This window comes from Hemitrygon akajei, chromosome 11, assembly GCF_048418815.1.
Source record: "Hemitrygon akajei chromosome 11, sHemAka1.3, whole genome shotgun sequence".
NCBI classification, from domain to species: Eukaryota; Metazoa; Chordata; class Chondrichthyes; order Myliobatiformes; family Dasyatidae; genus Hemitrygon; species Hemitrygon akajei.
In genome coordinates this window covers 168,865,375-168,890,846 of record NC_133134.1, presented here as the reverse complement: position 1 = coordinate 168,890,846, position 25,472 = coordinate 168,865,375, and the positions used below count along the sequence as shown (strand labels likewise).

Below are 25,472 nucleotides of genomic sequence, written 5' to 3'. Positions count from 1 at the left end.
ACACAAGAGATTCTGCAGATGCTGGAAATCCAGAGCAACGCACACAAAATGCTGGAGGAACTCAGCAGGTCAGGCAGCTTCTATTGAGGGGAATAAACAGTCAGCGTTTGGGGCCAAGATCCTTCCACAGGATTGATGCAACAAATTCCACAGATTCACCACCTCTAGCTAAAGAAATTCCTCCTCATCTCTGTTCGAAAGGGACGTCCCTTAATTGGGAGGCTGTGCCTTCGGATCCTAGACTCCCCCACTGTTGGAAACATCCTCTCCGTGTCCATTCTTTCAGCATCCGGTTTGGTTTCAAGGAAATCCCTCCTCGCCTTTCGCATACAGGTCCAGAGACATCAAATGCTCCTCGTACGATAAGCTTTTCATTCCTGGGATTGTTCTTGTGAACCTCATCTAGATCCTCCCCAAGGCCAGCACATCCTTCCTTAGACACAGTATTCCAAATGCACTCTGACCAATGCCTTGTTAACTCGAGCTAACTCAGAGGCTGTACCTCCAGACATATTCCAGACTGATGTGACATTAGCCTGGGTAGAATCAGCCACTTCAGGGGTAAGGATTGTATTGTGTGCGAGAACAGCTCCACGCAGTTCATAAAGCAAAAAATGGTAACTGCTAGTTAGGAAATAATGATGAAAATCGGTTTATTATTGTCACATAAACTGCGACAAACGCTGTCGATACAGATCAGTTCGTCACGTTGAGGGAGTACAAGGGAAAGCAATAAAGTGATACAGAGAAAGTGCAGTGGAGGTAGACAATGAGGTACAAAGTCATAATGAGGTGGAGTATGAGGTCAAGAGTCCATCTTGTACTGGGAGACTGTTCGATGGTCCTACAACAGTGAGTAGGAGCATTTGAGCCTCGTCAGGTTTTTTAATCTTCTGTGCCTGACCTGCCGAGTTCCTCCAGTGCTTTCTGTCTGTTGCTCTGGATTTCCAGCAACTGGCAGAATCCCTTGTGGTTGTCCACCTTCTGTCTGATTTGGGGAGGTGGGAGGGAGAGCGTCCAGGGTGGGTGGGTCTTTGATTACTTCGGTGCTTTGCAGAGACAGTGAGAAATAGAGATGGAGTCCATGGGGGGAGGCTGGTTTGCATGAACTACTGAACTGTGTCCACCAGACCAAGCACAGCTGTCTTCCTCGTGTGCGTAAGGAGAAGAGAAACTCCCTGAACTGCACATACTCATCTGCTCGAGGAAAGAGCACAAGGTTTCATATCACTGACATATGTTACGAAATGTAAAGTTTCACATCTGCTGTACAGAGCAATACATAAAATATTACAAAAATTTACATTAACAATATGCAATCATTTTCATCATTACATGCCATGTCGTATGGCGTGGGCAATCATGGTTTCAACCATGATTGTTCTCAGCAAATTTTTCTACGGAAGTGGTTTGCCATTGCCTCCTTCTGGGCAGTGTCTTTACAAGACGGGTGACCCCAGTCATTGTCAATACTCTTCAGAGACTGTCTGTCTGGTGTCAGTGGTCACATAACCAGGACTTGTGATCTGCACCGGCTGCTCGTACGTCCATCCACCACCTGCTCCCATGGCTTCACGTGACCCTGATCAGGTGCTAAGCAGGTCCTACACCTTGTTGAAGGGTGACCTGCGGGCTAGCAGAGGGAAGGAGCACCTTACACCTCCTTTGGTAGAGATGTTTCTCCATCCTCCGACCCAAGAAATAATATAATAACAAAATAAGCAAAGCAAAGATAGTGAGATCATGTTCTTGGGTTCATTGTCCATTAAGAAATCTGATGGTGGAGAAGAAGAAGCTGTTCCTAAAACGTTGAATGTGGGTTTTCAAGCTCCTGTACCTCCTCTCTGACGGTAGCAATGGCTTTACTGGATGGTGAGGGTCCTTTATAATGGATGATGTCTTCTTGAAGCATCGCCTTTTGAAAATGCCCTGGATGTTGGGAGGCGAGTGCCTATGATGGAACGTAGCTGAGCTTACAATCCTCTGCTGCTTTGACCAACCCTGTGCAGAGGCAACCTGTCAGAATGCTCTCCACAGAACATCTGTAGAAACTTGTTAGCCTGTGGTGACATACCAAATCACATCAAACTCTTAATGAAATACACTCAGTGGTAACTCTATTAGATGCCTCCTGCACCAAATAAAATGGCCACTGACTGTGTGTTCAAGGTTTTCTGCTGCTGCGGCCCACCCACTTCAAGGCCCAATGTGTTGTACGTTCAGAGATGCTCGTCTGCTCACCACTGGTTATTTGAAATACCGTCGCCTTCCTGACATTAACAGCTGCATGTATTTACAATGCATTATAAAGAGTATCAGGTGTTTACAGTGTAGTGACTGGGGTAATGGTAAGGGGGGGCTAACTAGAATGGTTGATCAGGCTAACTGCGGGGAAGAAACTTTTAAGATGGTGTGAAGTTTTTGTTTTAATAGCCCTGTAATGCTTTGCAGAACGAAGCTTTTGGAAAAGGCAGTTTTCCAAATACAATCTACCATCCGTTATACTCTAGGGAGGGAATGCAGGGATAATCCTTCCCGACTTGACATGTCCTATAACAGGGATCATTCTTGCTTTACAACCTGTACTGTCAATCTGTCCGTCCTTAGATGGAGAGACCAGACCTGTGCACAATATGCTCGGTGTCTCAGCAGGACCCCATGTAAAGCTCCTCAAATCCTCTTGCAATAACTAGTTTCTCTGCCTGAGTGCTCTACCTGTGTGACTCATACACTGGCACCCAGGTCCCTCTGAACACCAACACCTTCAGACGTTCACCATTTAGAAAATATAGACACAAGAGATTCTGCACATGCTTCACTCATCCGTCACTGAACTGTTCCCACAAACTATGAGCTCACCTTCAAGGACTCTTCATCCCATGTTCTTTATATCTTATTTACTTATTATTATTAATAAATTTCTTTCTTTTTGGATTTGCAGTTTGTCGTCTTTTGCGGTCTGGTTGTATGCCCTGTTGGTACCATCTTTCAGTGAATCTCTTATGGCTAGTAGACTTACTGAGTATGCCTGCAAGGAGATGAATCTCAGGGTTGTACATGGTGCAATATACATATATGTACTTTAGTAATAAACACACACAAAATGCTGGAGCATCTCAGCAGTTCAGGTAGCATCTTTAAAAGGGAATAAACCGCCATTGTTTCGGGCTGAGACCCTTCGTCAGGCCACCCAAAATGTGGACTGTTCCTCCAACATTATGGGTGTGTTACTACTTAGAAAATACTTCCCTTTTCTGTTTTTCCACCAAAGTCAATGACAGTTCATTCTTCCTTTTGACATATCTGCCACGTCCTCACCTGTTCAGAATTAGATTAATTATATAACATCAAATTTGTTCTTTTGCAGTAGCAGTACAGTGCAAAGTTTAAAAATTACAATAAATTACAAAATAATTGTTCTTTTGTTATGTGCCATGTCATATGACGTGGGCAATTATGGTCTTTCCATGACTATAATTGTTCTTGACAGATTCTTCTGGGCAGTGTCTTTACAGGACGGGTGGCGCCCGTCATTATCAATACCCTTCAGAGATTGTCAGCCTGGTGTCAGTGGTCACATAACCAGGACTTGTGATCTGCACCGGCTGCTCATACAACCATCCACCACCTGCTCCCATGGCTTCACACGACCATGATCGGGGGCTGAACAGGTGCTACACCTCGCCAAGGGTGAGCTACAGGCTAGCGGAGGGAAGGAGTGCCTTACATACTGACATCCCTCCACCTTGCCAACTGATTCAAAATAATAAATAGTGCAAGGAAGGAATGATGAGGTAGAGCCCATGGGTTCATGGATCTTTCAGAAATTTGATGTGCAGGGTCTTCAAACTCCTGTACCTCCTCCCCGATGGTAGTATTAAGAAGAGGGCATGTCCCAGATGGCGAGGGTCCTTAGTGTAGATGCTGCTTTCTTGAGGCCCTGCCTGTTGAAGATGTCCTCAATGGCGGGGACAGCCTCTTGTGATCCTGTGCATTGGAGCCAATGGAACCAATCATGTGCTCTCTACGCTGCATCTGTAGCAGTTTGCTGGAGTCTTTGGTGACTTACCAAACCTCCAAAATCTCCTGCTCTCTTCTCACTGCTGCCATCTGGAGGGAGGTACAACAGCCTCAGGACCCGCACTACCAGCTGCAGGAACTGTTATTGTTGCATGTTGTAACCCAAAACATTAAGCTAATTAAAAGTAAAAGATGGAGAGTCCAGAATGTGAGTCTAACTTTGTGTTTACTTATAGTGAGGCGCACACGTGTCACATGCTGGCGCGATGGCTTGCTGTCATTTACGCACTTTTACATATAACTTGTAATGAATTTTTTAAACAAATCAAACAGTATATTTATAATATTACTCAAATATTGCTGATTTGTTAAATACACAAAACTCCTCCTTGCTTGGCTACAAACTCCAACTCAATAGAGAATGCATCTCCACTATATACACAGTATACTATATAACTACTCTATACAAATCCACAGCATAGTAAATTTTAAATGATCTCATTCAGGCCTGAAGATTTAATCGCTGTGGAGGATTTCTTACTCTTGTGGGATAATGTCTTTCCTGAAAGGGAGTTCACTCTGCTTGGCAGGTGAGACATGGCTGTGAAACAACATCAGCTTCTGAGGCCTCTTCCATGGTGGTTGTGGGAGTTGACTCAGAGACTGCAGGAAGTCGTTCTGATAACTTGTCTTGGCTTTTCTCTCTGGATCTATTTTGGCTTCTCTCCCAATCCCAGCTTCTTTCACTCTTGATCCCTTTCTTGGTCGTAGTCCCTTTCCTTATCCTTGTTTCTCCCACAATCCCTATCACGGTCTCGCTCACATTCATTCCTTCTATCTCTTCTCTCCTTTTCAACTTCTTGTCTTTTTCTCATCTTCCTTTTTCATTTTTCTAGTTGTGCATCTTGATCTTGGGAAGGTGCATTTAGTTCACTAGAGTATTCTCTTATTAATCCTTCTATTTTTCCCTTTACGATGTGATCTCTCCTTTTAGTTTCCTCATCCACAACATCATCTGATGAATCTCTGTTTTCGCATCTCAGAAATGTTGTTTGCAAAAACTGTTGCAGTCAGACCACTGCTGTCATCACTTTCACGATTCCTCTGAGGAACATGGTCCTTCCTTGGTCCAATATGCTTTCCAACCAGAGGCTGGCACCAACACCAGTTTGTCATTTGTTGGGCAACGGTTCATGGTGTACGGCATGGAGACAGCTGTGGCATCATCTAGTACCTTTCATAATTTGCTTTCAGTTGACTATTGCAGAGGATGTGGCATGCAAATGATGGATGGGTCTCCAATCAAGTTGTAGTTGCCTCAGCAAATGCAACCCCACGATGCTGGCGTTCCTGTTTTTACCAAAGACAAACCCAGTGTGGTTTTGGTTGCTGTATTTCACAGTTGTGAATGTAATTCCCACAGGAGTTAACTTTTCTTCCGTGTAAGTTCTTAGTTGGACATCTGCAGGTTTCAGTTCAGTATTTTTGAAATGCCGTTCAAACTCTTCATGTTAAATGACTGAAACAGCCAAGCCAGTGTCCAATTCCATTTCAATTAATTTGCCATTCATGTCTGGTCATATTGCTGGTCTATTGTTGGTTTTCACATTATAAATCTCAAGGCTACTCAGTCCTGTGTCCCTCTCATCATTATCAGATTTTTCAGCAACAGCGTGCAGAATAGTGCTCTCTTTGAAACTGCAACTTGACTTTTTATCTTTTTCTCTTCCCTGCGCAGTCCAATTATTTTTCTCTGCCTGACATGCTCTTTGTATGCATCCTATTTTGGTGCATTTTCTGCAAGTTTCACCTTTAAACCTGCATTGGTCTGGTGTATGTGAGTGCCTGTCACAACGGTAACACCGTTTGTTCAGTCAGTCAGTCATTGCAATTTTGTTCACACTCGCTTTTATTCTGGACTACAACTCAATTGTGTCTGCCTGCTGTTTCCATCGATACAGCTGTTTCAACTGCTATTTAAAATTCAAGTTGTGCTTCAGTTAAGAGGCATTTTTGAATGCTTTCTTGTAAGATTCCACAAAGTAAATTATCCCCCGGTGTGACAATGTTTCATGTAGATGTGCTCAGTGGTGGGGAGGGCTTTACCCTTGATGGACAGGGCCGTATCCACTTCTTTTTGTAGGGTTTATGTTCAAGGGCTTTGGTGTTTCCATCCAGGCCATGATGCAGCCAGTCAATGTACTACACATCTATAGAAGTTTGTCAAAGTTTTAAATGTCATGCTGTATCTTCGCAAATTCTTAAGGAGGTAGAGGTGCTACTGTGCTTTCTTCATAATTGTACTTGCCTGCCAGACCCAGGACAGATCCTCTGCAGTAATAGCACCAAGGAATGTTTAAGTTGCTGGCCATCTCTACTTCTGATCCTCTGACGAGGATTGGCTCCTGGACCTCTGATTTCCTCCCCTGAAATCAATAATCAACTCCTTGGTCTTGCTGACGAGATGGCATCTTGTTGCTTTAGTATGCGAATTGGAGTGGATCCAAGTTGTCATTCAGACAGGAGCTGATATGCTTCAGCACCTGCCTCTCAGAGCATTTCATCGCTGTGGATGTCCGTGCTACCGGCTGAGACAGGTTACCGTGTTCTTCTTCGGCACTGGTATAAGCAAGTGAGTTTGTAAGACTGCCGAAGTGAAAGATCTCAGTGAACACTCCAGCCAGTTGGTCGGCTCATGTCTTTAGTACTTGGCCAGGTACCCCATCTGGACCGAATGCTTTTCGTGGGTTCAACCTCCTAAAGGCTGCTCGCACGTCAGCCGCAGAGACTGAAATCACAGGGTCATCGGGGGCTGTGGGAGCTCGTGATGGTTCCTCTTTGTTTGACAGTCAAAGCAAGTGTACAAGGCATTGAAGTCATCTGGAAGAGAAGCCCTGTTGATGTCAGGGTTGTTTGATTTAACTTGAAAAGAGGTGATGGGATTCAATTCCTGCCACAACTATCAAGCAGTCTTCATCGATTCAAGTTTCATCTAGAGTTACCACGTGACCCATGAGATCGTACCTGAACCTTCTGTAACTTCCTCGGTCACCAGACTTGAATGCCTCTGACCAGACTCCCGGCACATTGCCAGTCTCATGCTTCATCCAGGGCTCCTGGTTGGAGAAGATGCTGAATGATTTCATAGGAACAAACACATCTCCAACTCTTTTAATAAAATCCACAACAAATATGATGTATTCATTCAAATCCACTGATATTTATTGCTTATTTATTATTATTTTGGGGTTTTTTTCATTTTGTATTTGCACAGTTGGTTGCCTCCTGCACACTGCCTGTTTGTCCATCTTCCGTGCAATTTTTCACGGATTCTATTGTCTTTCTCAGTATTTACAGTCTATACCCGCAAGAAAAGAATCTCAGGGGAGTATATGGTGACTGATGTGCACTTTGATAAAAATTTACTTTGAACTTTGAAGGAGAGCCACTGACAGAGTCACATTTCATCTTTATCCCCCTCTCAATCCACACTGGTAACGAGCTTCATATTGTTAACAAATCTGTATATCACAAATGACACCTCATCCGAACCATGATGAACCAGGTGTGGTCCCAGAAACACACGACTCCTCAGAGTCTCACGGAACAGGTGTGGTCCCGGTACTGATCCCAGAAACACACGACTCCTCACAGACTCACAGAATAGATCTTCTTCTTATTGTGTCCACGGACAGTCTATACATGGCCTAGCCAGAACTCGACACATTTTTGCGCCTTGTTGTTGAATTCGGCAAGATCTGCAAGTGCCACCATGCGCAGCAATTAGTGTATTCAACGGAACAGGTGTGGTCCCAGTACTGCTCCCCGAGACAACCAACTCCCCACAAACTCACGGGACAGGTGTGTCCCAGTACTGATCCCCGAGACAACCAACTCCCCACAAACTCACGGGAGAGGTGTGTCCCAGTACTGATCCCCAAAACACACAACTCCCCACAAACTCACAGGACAGGTGTGTCCCAGTACTGATCCACGAGGCACCCAAATCCTCACAGACTCATGGGACAGGTGTGTCCCAGTACTGATCCCCAAAACACACAACTCCCCACAGTCTCACAGAACAGGTGTGGTCCCAGTACTGATCCCCAAAACACACAACTCCCCACAAACTCACGGGACAGATGTGTCCCAGTACTGAACCCCGAGACAACCAACTCCCCACAAACTCACTGGACAGGTGTGGTCCCAGTACTGATCCCCAAAACACACAACTCCCCAGAAACTCACGGGACAGGTGTGTCCCAGTACTGATCCCCGAGACAACCAACTCCCCACAAACTCACGGGACAGGTGTGTCCCAGAACTGATCCCCGAGACAACCAACTCCCCACAAACTCACGGGACAGGTGTGTCCCAGTACTGATCCCCGAGTCAACCAACTCCCCACGGGACAGGTGTGTCCCGGTACTGATCCCCGAGACAACCAACTCCCCACAAACTCACTGGACAGGTGTGTCCCAGTACTGATCCCCAAAACACACAACTCCCCACAAACTCACGGAACAGGTGTGTCCCAGTACTGATCCCCGAGACAACCAACTCCCCACAAACTCACTGGACAGGTGTGTCCCAGTACTGATCCCCAAAACACACAACTCCCCACAAACTCACGGAACAGGTGTGTCCCAGTACTGATCCCCGAGACAACCAACTCCCCACAAACTCACGGGACAGGTGTGTCCCAGTACTGATCCCCGAGACAACCAACTCCCCACAAACTCACGGAACACATGTGTCCCAGTACTGATCCCCGAGACAACCAACTCCCCACAAACTCACAGCACAGGTGTGTCCCGGTACTGATCCCCGAGACAACCAACTCCCCACAAACTCACAGGACAGGTGTGTCCCGGTACTGATCCCCGAGACAACCAACTCCCCACAAACTCACAGGACAGGTGTGTCCCAGTACTGATCCCCGAGACAACCAACTCCCCACAAACTCACGGGACAGGTGTGTCCCAGTACTGATCCCCGAGACAACCAACTCCCCACAAACTCACTGGACAGGTATGTCCCAGTACTGATCCCCAAAACACACAACTCCCCACAAACTCACGGGACAGGTGTGTCCCAGTACTGATCCCCGAGACAACCAACTCCCCACAAACTCATGGAACAGGTGTGTCCCAGTACTGATCCCCAAAACACACAACTCCCCACAAACTCACTGGACAGGTGTGTCTCAGTACTGATCCCAGAGACAACCAACTCCCCACAAACTCACGGGACAGGTGTGTCCCAGTACTGATCCCCGAGACAACCAACTCCCCACAAACTCACGGGACAGGTGTGTCCCGGTACTGATCCCCGAGACAACCAACTCCCCACAAACTCACAGGACAGGTGTGTCCCGGTACTGATCCCCGAGACAACCAACTCCCCACAAACTCACGGGACAGGTGTGTCCCAGTACTGATCCCCGAGACAACCAACTCCCCACAAACTCACGGAACACATGTGTCCCAGTACTGATCCCCGAGACAACCAACTCCCCACAAACTCACAGGACAGGTGTGTCCCGGTACTGATCCCCGAGACAACCAACTCCCCACAAACTCACAGGACAGGTGTGTCCCGGTACTGATCCCCGAGACAACCAACTCCCCACAAACTCACAGGACAGGTGTGTCCCAGTACTGATCCCCGAGACAACCAACTCCCCACAAACTCACGGGACAGGTGTGTCCCAGTACTGATCCCCGAGACAACCAACTCCCCACAAACTCACTGGACAGGTATGTCCCAGTACTGATCCCCAAAACACACAACTCCCCACAAACTCACGGGACAGGTGTGTCCCAGTACTGATCCCCGAGACAACCAACTCCCCACAAACTCATGGAACAGGTGTGTCCCAGTACTGATCCCCAAAACACACAACTCCCCACAAACTCACTGGACAGGTGTGTCTCAGTACTGATCCCAGAGACAACCAACTCCCCACAAACTCACGGGACAGGTGTGTCCCAGTACTGATCCCCGAGACAACCAACTCCCCACAAACTCACGGGACAGGTGTGTCCCGGTACTGATCCCCGAGACAACCAACTCCCCACAAACTCACAGGACAAGTGTGTCCCGGTACTGATCCCCGAGACAACCAACTCCCCACAAACTCACGGGACAGGTGTGTCCCAGTACTGATCCCCGAGACACACAACTCCCCACAAACTCACGGGACAGGTGTGTCCCAGTACTGATCCCCAAAACACACAACTCCCCACAAACTCACTGGACAGGTGTGTCCCGGTATTGATCCCCGAGACACACAACTCCCCACAAACTCACAGGACAGGTGTGTCCCAGTACTGATCCCCGAGACAACCAACTCCCCACAAACTCATGGAACAGGTGTGTCCCAGTACTGATCCCCAAAACACACAACTCCCCACAAACTCATGGAACAGGTGTGTCCCAGTACTGATCCCAGAAACAACCAACTCCCCACAAACTCACTGGACAGGTGTGTCTCAGTACTGATCCCAGAGACAACCAACTCCCCACAAACTCACGGGACAGGTGTGTCCCAGTACTGATCCCCAAAACACACAACTCCCCACAAACTCATGGAACAGGTGTGTCCCAGTACTGATCCCCAAAACACACAACTCCCCACAAACTCACTGGACAGGTGTGTCTCAGTACTGATCCCAGAGACAACCAACTCCCCACAAACTCACGGGACAGGTGTGTCCCAGTACTGATCCCCGAGACAACCAACTCCCCACAAACTCACAGGACAGGTGTGTCCCAGTACTGATCCCCAAAACACACAACTCCCCACAAACTCACGGGACAGGTGTGTCCCAGTACTGATCCCCGAGACAACCAACTCCCCACAAACTCACGGGACAGGTGTGTCCCAGTACTGATCCCCCAGACAACCAACTCCCCACAAACTCACGGAACAGGTGTGTCCCAGTACTGATCCCGGAGACAACCAACTCCCCACAAACTCACGGAACAGGTGTGTCCCAGTACTGATCCCCGAGACACACAACTCCCCACAAACTCACAGGACAGGTGTGTCCCAGTACTGATCCCCGAGACAACCAACTCCCCACAAACTCACGGAACAGGTGTGTCCCAGTACTGATCCCCAAAACACACAACTCCCCACAAACTCATGGAACAGGTGTGTCCCAGTACTGATCCCCAAAACACACAACTCCCCACAAACTCACGGGACAGGTGTGTCCCAGTACTGATCCCCGAGACAACCAACTCCCCACAAACTCACGGAACAGGTGTGTCCCAGTACTGATCCCGGAGACAACCAACTCCCCACAAACTCACGGAACAGGTGTGTCCCAGTACTGATCCCCGAGACAACCAACTCCCCACAAACTCATGGTACAGGTGTGTCCCAGTACTGATCCCCGAGACAACCAACTCCCCACAAACTCATGGGACAGGTGTGTCCCAGTACTGATCCCCGAGACAATCAACTCCCCACAAACTCACGGGATAGGTGTGTCCCAGTACTGATCCCCAAAACACACAACTCCCCACAAACTCACTGGACAGGTGTGTCCCAGTACTGATCCCCGAGACAACCAACTCCCCACAAACTCACGGGACAGGTGTGTCCCAGTACTGATCCCCAAAACACACAACTCCCCACAAACTCACTGGACAGGTGTGTCCCAGTACTGATCCCCGAGACAACCAACTCCCCACAAACTCACGGAACAGGTGTGTCCCAGTACTGATCCCCGAGACAACCAACTCCCCACAAACTCACGGAACAGGTGTGTCCCAGTACTGATCCCAGAGACAACCAACTCCCCACAAACTCACGGGACAGGTGTGTCCCAGTACTGATCCCCGAGACAACCAACTCCCCACAAACTCATGGGACAGGTGTGTCCCAGTACTGATCCCCGAGACAACCAACTCCCCACAAACTCACTGGACAGGTGTGTCCCAGTACTGATCCCCAAAACACACAACTCCCCACAAACTCATGGAACAGGTGTGTCCCAGTACTGATCCCAGAGACAACCAACTCCCCACAAACTCACTGGACAGGTGTGTCTCAGTACTGATCCCAGAGACAACCAACTCCCCACAAACTCACGGGACAGGTGTGTCCCAGTACTGATCCCCAAAACACACAACTCCCCACAAACTCATGGAACAGGTGTGTCCCAGTACTGATCCCCAAAACACACAACTCCCCACAAACTCACTGGACAGGTGTGTCTCAGTACTGATCCCAGAGACAACCAACTCCCCACAAACTCACGGGACAGGTGTGTCCCGGTACTGATCCCCGAGACAACCAACTCCCCACAAACTCACGGGACAGGTGTGTCCCGGTACTGATCCCCGAGACAACCAACTCCCCACAAACTCACGGGACAGGTGTGTCCCGGTACTGATCCCCGAGACAACCAACTCCCCACAAACTCACGGGACAGGTGTGTCCCGGTACTGATCCCCGAGACAACCAACTCCCCACAAACTCACAGGACAGGTATGTCCCGGTACTGATCCCCGAGACAACCAACTCCCCACAAACTCACGGGACAGGTGTGTCCCAGTACTGATCCCCGAGACACACAACTCCCCACAAACTCACGGGACAGGTGTGTCCCAGTACTGATCCCCAAAACACACAACTCCCCACAAACTCACTGGACAGGTGTGTCCCGGTACTGATCCCCGAGACACACAACTCCCCACAAACTCACAGGACAGGTGTGTCCCAGTACTGATCCCCAAAACACACAACTCCCCACAAACTCACGGGACAGGTGTGTCCCAGTACTGATCCCCGAGACAACCAACTCCCCACAAACTCACGGGACAGGTGTGTCCCAGTACTGATACCCAAAACACACAACTCCCCACAAACTCACGGGACAGGTGTGTCCCAGTACTGATCCCCGAGACAACCAACTCCCCACAAACTCACGGAACAGGTGTGTCCCAGTACTGATCCCGGAGACAACCAACTCCCCACAAACTCACGGAACAGGTGTGTGCCAGTACTGATCCCCAAGACACACAACTCCCCACAAACTCACAGGACAGGTGTGTCCCAGTACTGATCCCCGAGACAACCAACTCCCCACAAACTCACGGAACAGGTGTGTCCCAGTACTGATCCCCAAATCACACAACTCCCCACAAACTCATGGAACAGGTGTGTCCCAGTACTGATCCCCAAAACACACAACTCCCCACAAACTCACGGGACAGGTGTGTCCCAGTACTGATCCCCGAGACAACCAACTCCCCACAAACTCACGGAACAGGTGTGTCCCAGTACTGATCCCGGAGACAACCAACTCCCCACAAACTCACGGAACAGGTGTGTCCCAGTACTGATCCCCGAGACAACCAACTCCCCACAAACTCATGGTACAGGTGTGTCCCAGTACTGATCCCCGAGACAACCAACTCCCCACAAACTCATGGGACAGGTGTGTCCCAGTACTGATCCCCGAGACAATCAACTCCCCACAAACTCACGGGATAGGTGTGTCCCAGTACTGATCCCCAAAACACACAACTCCCCACAAACTCACTGGACAGGTGTGTCCCAGTACTGATCCCCGAGACAACCAACTCCCCACAAACTCACGGGACAGGTGTGTCCCAGTACTGATCCCCAAAACACACAACTCCCCACAAACTCACTGGACAGGTGTGTCCCAGTACTGATCCCCGAGACAACCAACTCCCCACAAACTCACGGAACAGGTGTGTCCCAGTACTGATCCCCGAGACAACCAACTCCCCACAAACTCACGGAACAGGTGTGTCCCAGTACTGATCCCAGAGACAACCAACTCCCCACAAACTCACGGGACAGGTGTGTCCCAGTACTGATCCCCGAGACAACCAACTCCCCACAAACTCATGGGACAGGTGTGTCCCAGTACTGATCCCCGAGACAACCAACTCCCCACAAACTCACGGGACAGGTGTGTCCCAGTACTGATCCCCAAAACACACAACTCCCCACAAACTCACTGGACAGGTGTCTCACAGTACTGATCCCCGAGACACACAACTCCCCACAAACTCACAGGACAGGTGTGTCCCAGTACTGATCCCCGAGACAACCAACTCCCCACAAACTCACAGGACAGGTGTGTCCCAGTACTGATCCCCAAAACACACAACTCCCCACAAACTCACGGGACAGGTGTGTCCCAGTACTGATCCCCAAAACACACAACTCCCCACAAACTCACTGGACAGGTGTGTCCCAGTACTGATCCCCGAGACAACCAACTCCCCACAAACTCACGGGACAGGTGTGTCCCAGTACTGATCCCCGAGACAACCAACTCCCCACAAACTCACAGGACAGGTGTGTCCCAGTACTGATCCCCGAGACAACCAACTCCCCACAAACTCACGGGACAGGTGTGTCCCAGTACTGATCCCATAGACAACCAACTCCCCACAAACGCACGGAACAGGTGTGTCCCAGTACTGATCCCCGAGACAACCAACTCCCCACAAACTCACGGGACAGGTGTGTCCCAGTACTGATCCCCAAAACACACAACTCCCCACAAACTCACGGGACAGGTGTGTCCCAGTACTGATCCCCGAGACAACCAACTCCCCACAAACTCACGGGACAGGTGTGTCCCAGTACTGATCCCCGAGACAACCAACTCCCCACAAACTCACGGGACAGGTGTGTCCCAGTACTGATCCCCGAGACAACCAACTCCCCACAAACTCACGGGACAGGTGTGTCCCAGTACTGATCCCCAAAACACACAACTCCCCACAAACTCACTGGACAGGTGTGTCCCGGTACTGATCCCCGAGACACACAACTCCCCACAAACTCACAGGACAGGTGTGTCCCAGTACTGATCCCCGAGACAACCAACTCCCCACAAACTCATGGAACAGGTGTGTCCCAGTACTGATCCCCAAAACACACAACTCCCCACAAACTCATGGAACAGGTGTGTCCCAGTACTGATCCCAGAGACAACCAACTCCCCACAAACTCACTGGACAGGTGTGTCCCGGTACTGATCCCCGAGACACACAACTCCCCACAAACTCACAGGACAGGTGTGTCCCAGTACTGATCCCCAAAACACACAACTCCCCACAAACTCACGGGACAGGTGTGTCCCAGTACTGATCCCCGAGACAACCAACTCCCCACAAACTCACGGGACAGGTGTGTCCCAGTACTGATACCCAAAACACACAATTCCCCACAAACTCACGGGACAGGTGTGTCCCAGTACTGATCCCCGAGACAACCAACTCCCCACAAACTCACGGAACAGGTGTGTCCCAGTACTGATCCCCGAGACACACAACTCCCCACAAACTCACAGGACAGGTGTGTCCCAGTACTGATCCCCGAGACAACCAACTCCCCACAAACTCACGGAACAGGTGTGTCCCAGTACTGATCCCCAAAACACACAACTCCCCACAAACTCATGGAACAGGTGTGTCCCAGTACTGATCCCCAAAACACACAACTCCCCACAAACTCACGGGACAGGTGTGTCCCAGTACTGATCCCCGAGACAACCAACTCCCCACAAACTCACGGAACAGGTGTGTCCCAGTACTGATCCCGGAGACAACCAACTCCCCACAAACTCACGGAACAGGTGTGTCCCAGTACTGATCCCCGAGACAACCAACTCCCCACAAACTCATGGTACAGGTGTGTCCCAGTACTGATCCCCGAGACAACCAACTCCCCACAAACTCATGGGACAGGTGTGTCCCAGTACTGATCCCCGAGACAATCAACTCCCCACAAACTCACGGGATAGGTGTGTCCCAGTACTGATCCCCAAAACACACAACTCCCCACAAACTCACTGGACAGGTGTGTCCCAGTACTGATCCCCGAGACAACCAACTCCCCACAAACTCACGGGACAGGTGTGTCCCAGTACTGATCCCCAAAACACACAACTCCCCACAAACTCACTGGACAGGTGTGTCCCAGTACTGATCCCCGAGACAACAAACTCCCCACAAACTCACGGAACAGGTGTGTCCCAGTACTGATCCCCGAGACAACCAACTCCCCACAAACTCACGGAACAGGTGTGTCCCAGTACTGATGCCAGAGACAACCAACTCCCCACAAACTCACGGGACAGGTGTGTCCCAGTACTGATCCCCGAGACAACCAACTCCCCACAAACTCACGGGACAGGTGTGTCCCAGTACTGATCCCCAAAACACACAACTCCCCACAAACTCACTGGACAGGTGTGTCACAGTACTGATCCCCGAGACACACAACTCCCCACAAACTCACAGGACAGGTGTGTCCCAGTACTGATCCCCGAGACAACCAACTCCCCACAAACTCACAGGACAGGTGTGTCCCAGTACTGATCCCCAAAACACACAACTCCCCACAAACTCACGGGACAGGTGTGTCCCAGTACTGATCCCCAAAACATACAACTCCCCACAAACTCACTGGACAGGTGTGTCCCAGTACTGATCCCCGAGACAACCAACTCCCCACAAACTCACGGGACAGGTGTGTCCCAGTACTGATCCCCGAGACAACCAACTCCCCACAAACTCACAGGACAGGTGTGTCCCAGTACTGATCCCCGAGACAACCAACTCCCCACAAACTCACGGGACAGGTGTGTCCCAGTACTGATCCCCGAGACAACCAACTCCCCACAAACTCACGGAACAGGTGTGTCCCAGTACTGATCCCCGAGACAACCAACTCCCCACAAACTCACGGGACAGGTGTGTCCCAGTACTGATCCCCAAAACACACAACTCCCCACAAACTCACGGGACAGGTGTGTCCCAGTACTGATCCCCGAGACAACCAACTCCCCACAAACTCACGGGACAGGTGTGTCCCAGTACTGATCCCCGAGACAACCAACTCCCCACAAACTCACGGGACAGGTGTGTCCCAGTACTGATCCCCGAGACAAACAACTCCCCACAAACTCACAGGACAGGTGTGTCCCAGTACTGATCCCCGAGACAACCAACTCCCCACAAACTCACGGGAGAGGTGTGTCCCAGTACTGATCCCCAAAACACACAACTCCCCACAAACTCACAGGACAGGTGTGTCCCAGTACTGATCCCCGAGACAACCAACTCCCCACAAACTCACGGGACAGGTGTGTCCCAGTACTGATCCCCGAGACAACCAACTCCCCACAAACTCACGGGACAGGTGTGTCCCAGTACTGATCCCCGAGACAACCAACTCCCCACAAACACACGGGACAGGTGTGTCCCAGTACTGATCCCCGAGACAACCAACTCCCCACAAACTCACAGGACAGGTGTGTCCCGGTACTGATCCCCGAGACAACCAACTCCCCACAAACTCACGGGACAGGGGTGTCCCAGTACTGATCCCCGAGACACACAACTCCCCACAAACTCACGGGACAGGTGTGTCCCAGTACTGATCCCCAAAACACACAACTCCCCACAAACTCACTGGACAGGTGTGTCCCAGTACTGATCACCGAGACACACAACTCCTCACAAACTCACAGGACAGGTGTGTCCCAGTACTGATCCCCGAGTCAACCAACTCCCCACAAACTCATGGAACAGGTGTGTCCCAGTACTGATCCCCAAAACACACAACTCCCCACAAACTCACGGGACAGGTGTGTCCCAGTACTGATCCCCGAGACAACCAACTCCCCACAAACTCACGGGACAGGTGAGTCCCAGTACTGATCCCCAAAACACACAACTCCCCACAAACTCATGGAACAGGTGTGTCCCAGTACTGATCCCCAAAACACACAACTCCCCACAAACTCACGGGACAGGTGTGTCCCAGTACTGATCCCCGAGACAACCAACTCCCCACAAACTCACGGAACAGGTGTGTCCCAGTACTGATCCCCGAGACAACCAACTCCCCACAAACTCACGGAACAGGTGTGTCCCAGTACTGATCCCCGAGACAACCAACTCCCCACAAACTCATGGGACAGGTGTGTCCCAGTACTGATCCCCGAGACAACCAACTCCCCACAAACTCATGGGACAGGTGTGTCCCAGTACTGATCCCCGAGACAATCAACTCCCCACAAACTCACGGGACAGGTGTGTCCCAGTACTGATCCCCGAGACATCCAACTCCCCACAAACTCAAGGGACAGGTGTGTCCCAGTACTGATCCCCGAGACACACAACTCCCCACAAACTCACAGGACAGGTGTGTCCCAGTACTGATCCCCGAGACAACCAACTCCCCACAAACTCACAGGACAGGTGTGTCCCAGTACTGATCCCCAAAACACACAACTCCCCACAAACTCACGGGACAGGTGTGTCCCAGTACTGATCCCCAAAACACACAACTCCCCACAAACTCACTGGACAGGTGTGTCCCAGTACTGATCCCCGAGACAACCAACTCCCCACAAACTCACGGGACAGGTGTGTCCCAGTACTGATCCCCGAGACAACCAACTCCCCACAAACTCACAGGACAGGTGTGTCCCAGTACTGATCCCCGAGACAACCAACTCCCCACAAACTCACGGGACAGGTGTGTCCCAGTACTGATCCCCGAGAAAACCAACTCCCCACAAACTCACGGGACAGGTGTGTCCCAGTACTGATCCCCAAAACACACAACTCCCCACAAACTCACTGGACAGGTGTGTCACAGTACTGATCCCCGAGACACACAACTCCCCACAAACTCACGGGACAGGTGTGTCCCAGTACTGATCCCCGAGACAACCAACTCCCCACAAACTCACAGGACAGGTGTGTCCCAGTACTGATCCCCGAGACAACCAACTCCCCACAAACTCACGGGACAGGTGTGTCCCAGTACTGATCCCGGAGACAACCAACTCCCCACAAACTCACGGAACAGGTGTGTCCCAGTACTGATCCCCGAGACACACAACTCCCCACAAACTCACAGGACAGGTGTGTCCCAGTACTGATCCCCGAGACAACCAACTCCCCACAAACTCACGGAACAGGTGTGTCCCAGTACTGATCCCCAAATCACACAACTCCCCACAAACTCATGGAACAGGTGTGTCCCAGTACTGATCCCCAAAACACACAACTCCCCACAAACTCACGGGACAGGTGTGTCCCAGTACTGATCCCCGAGACAACCAACTCCCCACAAACTCACGGAACAGGTGTGTCCCAGTACTGATCCCGGAGACAACCAACTCCACACAAACTCACGGAACAGGTGTGTCCCAGTACTGATCCCCGAGACAACCAACTCCCCACAAACTCATGGTACAGGTGTGTCCCAGTACTGATCCCCGAGACAACCAACTCCCCACAAACTCATGGGACAGGTGTGTCCCAGTACTGATCCCCGAGACAATCAACTCCCCACAAACTCACGGGATAGGTGTGTCCCAGTACTGATCCCCAAAACACACAACTCCCCACAAACTCACTGGACAGGTGTGTCCCAGTACTGATCCCCGAGACAACCAACTCCCCACAAACTCACGGGACAGGTGTGTCCCAGTACTGATCCCCAAAACACACAACTCCCCACAAACTCACTGGACAGGTGTGTCCCAGTACTGATCCCCGAGACAACCAACTCCCCACAAACTCACGGAACAGGTGTGTCCCAGTACTGATCCCCGAAGCAACCAACTCCCCACAAACTCACGGAACAGGTGTGTCCCAGTACTGATCCCAGAGACAACCAACTCCCCACAAACTCACGGGACAGGTGTGTCCCAGTACTGATCCCCGAGACAACCAACTCCCCACAAACTCATGGGACAGGTGTGTCCCAGTACTGATCCCCGAGACAACCAACTCCCCACAAACTCACGGGACAGGTGTGTCCCAGTACTGATCCCCAAAACACACAACTCCCCACAAACTCACTGGACAGGTGTGTCACAGTACTGATCCCCGAGACACACAACTCCCCACAAACTCACAGGACAGGTGTGTCCCAGTACTGATCCCCGAGACAACCAACTCCCCACAAACTCACAGGACAGGTGTGTCCCAGTACTGATCCCCAAAACACACAACTCCCCACAAACTCACTGGACAGGTGTGTCCCAGTACTGATCCCCGAGACAACCAACTCCCCACAAACTCACGGGACAGGTGTGTCCCAGTACTGATCCCATAGACAACCAACTCCCCACAAACGCACGGAACAGGTGTGTCCCAGTACTGATCCCCGAGACAACCAACTCCCCACAAACTCACGGGACAGGTGTGTCCCAGTACTGATCCCCAAAACACACAACTCCCCACAAACTCACGGGACAGGTGTGTCCCAGTACTGATCCCCGAGACAACCAACTCCCCACAAACTCACGGGACAGGTGTGTCCCAGTACTGATCCCCGAGACAACCAACTCCCCACAAACTCACAGGACAGGTGTGTCCCAGTACTGATCCCCGAGACAACCAACTCCCCACAAACTCACGGGACAGGTGTGTCCCAGTACTGATCCCCAAAACACACAACTCCCCACAAACTCACTGGACAGGTGTGTCCCGGTACTGATCCCCGAGACACACAACTCCCCACAAACTCACAGGACAGGTGTGTCCCAGTACTGATCCCCGAGACAACCAACTCCCCACAAACTCATGGAACAGGTGTGTCCCAGTACTGATCCCAGAGACAACCAACTCCCCACAAACTCACTGGACAGGTGTGTCTCAGTACTGATCCCAGAGACAACCAACTCCCCACAAACTCACGGGACAGGTGTGTCCCAGTACTGATCCCCAAAACACACAACTCCCCACAAACTCATGGAACAGGTGTGTCCCAGTACTGATCCCCAAAACACACAACTCCCCACAAACTCACTGGACAGGTGTGTCTCAGTACTGATCCCAGAGACAACCAACTCCCCACAAACTCACGGGACAGGTGTGTCCCGGTACTGATCCCCGAGACAACCAACTCCCCACAAACTCACGGGACAGGTGTGTCCCGGTACTGATCCCCGAGACAACCAACTCCCCACAAACTCACGGGACAGGTGTGTCCCGGTACTGATCCCCGAGACAACCAACTCCCCACAATCTCACGGGACAGGTGTGTCCCAGTACTGATCCCCGAGACACACAACTCCCCACAAACTCACGGGACAGGTGTGTCCCAGTACTGATCCCCAAAACACACAACTCCCCACAAACTCACTGGACAGGTGTGTCCCGGTACTGATCCCCGAGACACACAACTCCCCACAAACTCACAGGACAGGTGTGTCCCAGTACTGATCCCCAAAACACACAACTCCCCACAAACTCACGGGACAGGTGTGTCCCAGTACTGATCCCCGAGACAACCAACTCCCCACAAACTCACGGGACAGGTGTGTCCCAGTACTGATACCCAAAACACACAACTCCCCACAAACTCACGGGACAGGTGTGTCCCAGTACTGATCCCCGAGACAACCAACTCCCCACAAACTCACGGAACAGGTGTGTCCCAGTACTGATCCCGGAGACAACCAACTCCCCACAAACTGACGGAACAGGTGTGTCCCAGTACTGATCCCCGAGACACACAACTCCCCACAAACTCACAGGACAGGTGTGTCCCAGTACTGATCCCCGACACAACCAACTCCCCACAAACTCACGGAACAGGTGTGTCCCAGTACTGATCCCCAAAACACACAACTCCCCACAAACTCATGGAACAGGTGTGTCCCAGTACTGATCCCCAAAACACACAACTCCCCACAAACTCACGGGACAGGTGTGTCCCAGTACTGATCCCCGAGACAACCAACTCCCCACAAACTCACGGAACAGGTGTGTCCCAGTACTGATCCCGGAGACAACCAACTCCCCAGAAACTCACGGAACAGGTGTGTCCCAGTACTGATCCCCGAGACAACCAACTCCCCACAAACTCATGGTACAGGTGTGTCCCAGTACTGATCCCCGAGACAACCAACTCCCCACAAACTCATGGGACAGGTGTGTCCCAGTACTGATCCCCGAGACAATCAACTCCCCACAAACTCACGGGATAGGTGTGTCCCAGTACTGATCCCCAAAACACACAACTCCCCACAAACTCACTGGACAGGTGTGTCCCAGTACTGATCCCCGAGACAACCAACACCCCACAAACTCACGGGACAGGTGTGTCCCAGTACTGATCCCCAAAACACACAACTCCCCACAAACTCACTGGACAGGTGTGTCCCAGTACTGATCCCCAAAACACTCAACTCCCCACAAACTCACTGGACAGGTGTGTCCCAGTACTGATCCCCGAGACAACCAACTCCCCACAAACTCACGGGACAGGTGTGTCCCAGTACTGATCCCCGAGACAACCAACTCCCCACAAACTCACAGGACAGGTGTGTCCCAGTACTGATCCCCGAGACAACCAACTCCCCACAAACTCACGTGACAGGTGTGTCCCAGTACTGATCCCCGAGAAAACCAACTCCCCACAAACTCACGGGACAGGTGTGTCCCAGTAATGATCCCCAAAACACACAACTCCCCACAAACTCACAGGACAGGTGTGTCCCAGTACTGATCCCCGAGACAACCAACTCCCCACAAACTCACGGGACAGGTGTGTCCCAGTACTGATCCCCGAGACAACCAACTCCCCACAAACACACGGGACAGGTGTGTCCCAGTACTGATCCCCAAAACACACAACTCCCCACAAACTCACGGGACAGGTGTGTCCCAGTACTGATCCCCGAGACAACCAACTCCCCACAAACTCACTGGACAGGTGTGTCCCAGTACTGATCCCCAAAACACACAACTCCCCACAAACTCACGGGACAGGTGTGTCCCAGTACTGATCCCCGAGACAACCAACTCCCCACAAACTCACAGGACAGGTGTGTCCCAGTACTGATCCCCGAGACAACCAACTCCCCACAAACTCACGGGACAGGTGTGTCCCAGTACTGATCCCCGAGCCAACCAACTCCCCACAAACACACGGGACAGGTGTGTCCCAGTACTGATCCCCGAGACAACCAACTCCCCACAAACTCACGGGACAGGTGTGTCCCAGTACTGATCCCCAAAACACACAACTCCCCACAAACTCACTGGACAGGTGTGTCCCAGTACTGATCCCCGAGACAACCATCTCCCCACAAACTCACAGGACAGGTGTGTCCCAGTACTGATCCCCGAGACACACAACTCCCCACAAACTCACGGGACAGGTGTGTCCCAGTACTGATCCCCAAAACACACAACTCCCCACAAACTCACGGGACAGGTGTGTCCCAGTACTGATCCCCGAGACACACAACTCCCCACAAACTCACGGGACAGGTGTGTCCCAGTACTGATCCCCAAAACACACAACTCCCCACAAACTCACTGGACAGGTGTGTCCCAGTACTGATCCCCGAGACAACCAACTCCCCACAAACTCACGGGACAGGTGTGTCCCAGTACTGATCCCCAAAACACACAACTCCCCACAAACTCATGGAACAGGTGTGTCCCAGAACTGATCCCCAAAACACACAACTCCCCACAAACTCATGGAACAGGTGTGTCCCAGTACTGATCCCCGAGACAACCAACTCCCCACAAACTCACAGGACAGGTGTGTCCCCGTACTGATCCCCAAAACACACAACTCCCCACAAACTCACGGGACAGGTGTGTCTCAGTACTGATCCCCGAGACAACCAACTCCCCACAAACTCACGGGACAGGTGTGTCCCAGTACTGATCCCCGAGACAATCAACTCCCCACAAACTCACGGGACAGGTGTGTCCCAGTACTGATCCCCGAGACAACCAACTCCCCACAAACTCACGGGACAGGTGTGTCCCAGTACTGATCCCCAAAACACACAACTCCCCACAAACTCACGGGACAGGTGTGTCCCAGTACTGATCCCCGAGACAACCAACTCTCCACAAACTCACGGGACAGGTGTGTCCCAGTACTGATCCCCGAGACAACCAACTCCCCACAAACCCACGGGACAGGTGTGTCCCAGTACTGATCCCCAAAACACACAACTCCCCACAAACTCACGGAACAGGTGTGTCCCAGTACTGATCCCCGAGACACACAACTCCCCACAAACTCACGGGACAGGTGTGTCCCAGTACTGATCCCCAAAACACACACTCCCCACAAACTCACTGGACAGGTGTGTCCCAGTACTGATCCCCGAGACAACCAACTCCCCACAAACTCACGGGACAGGTGTGTCCCAGTACTGATCCCCGAGACAACCAACTCCCCACAAACTCACGGGACAGGTGTGTCCCAGTACTGATCCCCGAGACAACCAACTCCCCACAAACTCACGGGACAGGTGTGTCCCAGTACTGATCCCCAAAACACACAACTCACCACAAACTCATGGAACAGGTGTGTCCCAGTACTGATCCCCGAGACAACCAACTCCCCACAAACTCACGGGACAGGTGTGTCCCAGTACTGATCCCCGAAACACACAACTCCCCACAAACTCACGGGACAGGTGTGTCCCAGTACTGATCCCCGAGACAACCAACTCCCCACAAACTCACGGAACAGGTGTGTCCCAGTACTGATCCCCGAGACAACCAACTCCCCACAAACTCATGGGACAGGTGTGTCCCAGTACTGATCCCCGAGACAACCAACTCCCCACAAACTCACTGGACAGGTGTGTCCCAGTACTGATCCCCGAGACAACCAACTCCCCACGGGACAGGTGTGTCCCAGTACTGATCCCCGAGACAACCAACTCCCCACAAACTCACGGGACAGGTGTGTCCCAGTACTGATCCCCGAGACAACCAACTCCCCACGGGACAGGTGTGTCCCAGTACTGATCCCCGAGACAACCAACTCCCCACAAACTCACAGGACAGGTGTGTCCCAGTACTGATCCCCGAGACAACCAACTCCCCACAAACTCACGGGACAGGTGTGTCCCAGTACTGATCCCCGAGCCAACCAACTCCCCACAAACACACGGGACAGGTGTGTCCCAGTACTGATCCCCGAGACAACCAACTCCCCACAAACTCACGGGACAGGTGTGTCCCAGTATTGATCCCCAAAACACACAACTCCCCACAAACTCACTGGACAGGTGTGTCCCAGTACTGATCCCCGAGACAACCATCTCCCCACAAACTCACAGGACAGGTGTGTCCCAGTACTGATCCCCGAGACACACAACTCCCCACAAACTCACGGGACAGGTGTGTCCCAGTACTGATCCCCAAAACACACAACTCCCCACAAACTCACGGGACAGGTGTGTCCCAGTACTGATCCCCGAGACACACAACTCCCCACAAACTCACGGGACAGGTGTGTCCCAGTACTGATCCCCAAAACACACAACTCCCCACAAACTCACTGGACAGGTGTGTCCCAGTACTGATCCCCGAGACAACCAACTCCCCACAAACTCACGGGACAGGTGTGTCCCAGTACTGATCCCCAAAACACA

The 25,472-nt window shown here is 51.5% G+C and overlaps 1 protein-coding gene across 2 annotated transcripts in view; it reads left to right on the top strand.

Moving 5' to 3' along the window:
- LOC140736277 (neurocalcin-delta-like) overlaps window positions 1-25,472 on the top strand; it is an 81,545-nt gene that overhangs the window by 957 nt on the left and 55,116 nt on the right. The window lies entirely within an intron of this gene.